Genomic DNA, 3,847 nt, shown 5'->3' with positions numbered 1-3,847 from the left:
GAGAATGTGGAACCAAGTCGATTGGTCACATGGTGCCTCGTAGTTCCTTCTACCTTAAAGCCTGTTTCACTATGGTTGTACCACTGCACCAGTGGGGAAAAAGGGATAGTTTTCGGGATATTATTTGTGACGATATACCGATATACCGTATCGCTTTGACAATATCACAATATTGTTTTTGCGCTAGTTTGCTGTACCTGCACCAAAACGCCAATATTTTATATTTTCAGCACTTTTATTTTCATGACTGATCAAAAGTCATTTTCACATGCTCTCTCTCGTCTCTCTGAAGCAGACATTATGGTGGGCAATGTGTATTGGGACATTGAATCGCAATAAAATCACTGTATGGAATCTCAATCCATACATTCTACAGAGAAAGAGAGCATTTCTAATGCCCTTCTGTGGAAGATGTGATGCCAGATTTAGAGACGTTCTATGTGATGCCAGATGTAGAGACTTTCTATGTGATGCCATATTTAGACTTTCTATGTGATGCCAGATTTAGAGACTTTCTATGTGATGCCAGATTTAGAGACTTTCTATGTGATGCCGGATGTAGAGACTTTCTATGTGATGCCAGATTTAGACTTTCTATGTGATGCCAGATGTAGAGACTTTCTATGTGATGCCAGATGTAGAGACTTTTTATAACAAGGGTCTCCAACCTTTTTCTAGCATGAGAACTCATTTAAAAAATAAAATGAACATGTTGCGAGGTACTCTGTTATTTTTTCTAGCTTTCAGATAGGAACATTATTTTCCTCTTCCTTATAACTCTTCCCAGGGTCCTTAGTGTACAAGAGGAAGTAGTTCACTATGTTGTCAACTCTTCCCAGGGTCCTTCGTGTTCAAGAGGAAGTAGTTCACTATGTTGTCAACTCTTCCCAGGGTCCTTCGTGTTCAAGAGGAAGTAGTGCACTATGTTGTCAACTCTTCCCAGGGTCCTTCGTGTTCAAGAGTAAGTAGTGCACTATGTTGTCAACTCTTCCCAGGGTCCTTAGTGTACAAGAGGAAGTAGTTCCCTATGTTGTCAACTCTTCCCAGGGTCCTTAGTGTACAAGAGGAAGTAGTGCACTATGTTGTCAACTCTTCCCAGGGTCCTTAGTGTACAAGAGGAAGTAGTTCACTATGTTGTCAACTCTTCCCAGGGTCCTTAGTGTACAAGAGGAAGTAGTGCACTATGTTGTCAAGTCTTCCCAGGGTCCTTAGTGTACAAGAGGAAGTAGTGCACTATGTTGTCAAGTCTTCCCAGGGTCCTTCGTGTTCAAGAGTAAGTAGTGCACTATGTTGTCAACTCTTCCCAGGGTCCTTAGTGTACAAGAGGAAGTAGTTCACTATGTTGTCAACTCTTCCCAGGGTCCTTAGTGTACAAGAGGAAGTAGTGCACTATGTTGTCAACTCTTCCCAGGGTCCTTAGTGTACAAGAGGAAGTAGTTCACTATGTTGTCAACTCTTCCCAGGGTCCTTAGTGTACAAGAGGAAGTAGTGCACTATGTTGTCAACTCTTCCCAGGGTCCTTCGTGTTCAAGAGTAAGTAGTGCACTATGTTGTCAACTCTTCCCAGGGTCCTTAGTGTACAAGAGGAAGTAGTTCACTATGTTGTCAACTCTTCCCAGGGTCCTTAGTGTACAAGAGGAAGTAGTGCACTATGTTGTCAACTCTTCCCAGGGTCCTTAGTGTACAAGAGGAAGTAGTTCACTATGTTGTCAACTCTTCCCAGGGTCCTTAGTGTACAAGAGGAAGTAGTGCACTCTGTTGTCAACTCTTCCCAGGGTCCTTAGTGTACAAGAGGAAGTAGTGCACTCTGTTGTCAACTCTTCCCAGGGTCCTTAGTGTACAAGAGGAAGTAGTGCACTCTGTTGTCAACTCTTCCCAGGGTCCTTAGTGTACAAGAGGAAGTAGTGCACTATGTTGTCAACTCTTCCCAGGGTCCTTAGTGTACAAGAGGAAGTAGTGCACTCTGTTGTCAACTCTTCCCAGGGTCCTTAGTGTACAAGAGGAAGTAGTGCACTATGTTGTCAACTCTTCCCAGGGTCCTTAGTGTACAAGAGGAAGTAGTGCACTCTGTTGTCAACTCTTCCCAGGGTCCTTAGTGTACAAGAGGAAGTAGTGCACTCTGTTGTCAACTCATCCCAGGGTCCTTAGTGTACAAGAGGAAGTAGTGCACTATGTTGTCAAGTCTTCCCAGGGTCCTTAGTGTACAAGAGGAAGTAGTGCACTATGTTGTCAAGTCTTCCCAGGGTCCTTAGTGTACAAGAGGAAGTAGTGCACTATGTTGTCAACTCTTCCCAGGGTCCTTAGTGTACAAGAGGAAGTAGTGCACTATGTTGTCAACTCTTCCCAGGGTCCTTAGTGTACAAGAGGAAGTAGTGCACTATGTTGTCAACTCTTCCCAGGGTCCTTAGTGTACAAGAGGAAGTAGTGCACTATGTTGTCAACTCTTCCCAGGGTCCTTAGTGTACAAGAGGATGTAGTGCACTATGTTGTCAACTCTTCCCAGGGTCCTTAGTGTACAAGAGGAAGTAGTGCACTATGTTGTCAACTCTTCCCAGGGTCCTTAGTGTACAAGAGGATGTAGTGCACTATGTTGTCAACTCTTCCCAGGGTCCTTAGTGTACAAGAGGAAGTAGTGCACTATGTTGTCAACTCTTCCCAGGGTCAGTGTACAAGATGAAGTAGTTCACTATGTAGTCAACTCTTCCCAGGGTCCTTAGTGTACAAGAGGAAGTAGTGCACTATGTTGTCAACTCTTCCCAGGGTCCTTAGTGTACAAGATGAAGTAGTTCACTATGTAGTCAACTCTTCCCAGGGTCCTTAATGTAAAAGAGGAAGTAGTGCACTCTGTTGTCAACTCTTCCCAGGGTCCTTAGTGTACAAGATGAAGTAGTTCACTATGTTGTCAACTCTTCCCAGGGTCCTTAGTGTACAAGAGGAAGTAGTTCACTATGTTGTCAACTCTTCCCAGGGTCCTTCGTGTTCAAGAGTAAGTAGTGCACTATGTTGTCAACTCTTCCCAGGGTCCTTAGTGTACAAGAGGAAGTAGTTCACTATGTTGTCAACTCTTCCCAGGGTCCTTAGTGTACAAGAGGAAGTAGTGCACTATGTTGTCAACTCTTCCCAGGGTCCTTAGTGTACAAGAGGAAGTAGTTCACTATGTTGTCAACTCTTCCCAGGGTCCTTAGTGTACAAGAGGAAGTAGTGCACTATGTTGTCAAGTCTTCCCAGGGTCCTTAGTGTACAAGAGGAAGTAGTGCACTATGTTGTCAAGTCTTCCCAGGGTCCTTCGTGTTCAAGAGTAAGTAGTGCACTATGTTGTCAACTCTTCCCAGGGTCCTTAGTGTACAAGAGGAAGTAGTTCACTATGTTGTCAACTCTTCCCAGGGTCCTTAGTGTACAAGAGGAAGTAGTGCACTATGTTGTCAACTCTTCCCAGGGTCCTTAGTGTACAAGAGGAAGTAGTTCACTATGTTGTCAACTCTTCCCAGGGTCCTTAGTGTACAAGAGGAAGTAGTTCACTATGTTGTCAACTCTTCCCAGGGTCCTTGTTGTCAACTCTTCCCAGGGTCCTTAGTGTACAAGAGGAAGTAGTTCAAGTAGTTCACTATGTTGTCAACTCTTCCCAGGGTCCTTAGGTGTACAAGAGGAAGTAGTGCACTCTGTTGTCAACTCTTCCCAGGGTCCTTAGTGTACAAGAGGAAGTCACTCTGTTGTCTCTTCCTTAGTGTACAAGAGGAAGTCACTTAACTCTTCCCAGGGTCCTTAGTGTACAAGAGGAAGTAGTGCACTATGTTGTCAACTCTTCCCAGGGTCCTTAGTGTACAAGAGGAAGTAGTTCACTATGTTG

This window comes from Oncorhynchus gorbuscha, linkage group LG15, assembly GCF_021184085.1.
Source record: "Oncorhynchus gorbuscha isolate QuinsamMale2020 ecotype Even-year linkage group LG15, OgorEven_v1.0, whole genome shotgun sequence".
NCBI lineage: Eukaryota > Metazoa > Chordata > Actinopteri > Salmoniformes > Salmonidae > Oncorhynchus > Oncorhynchus gorbuscha.
The sequence above is the reverse complement of the archived record's forward strand: the minus strand, read 5'-3'. Positions refer to the sequence as shown.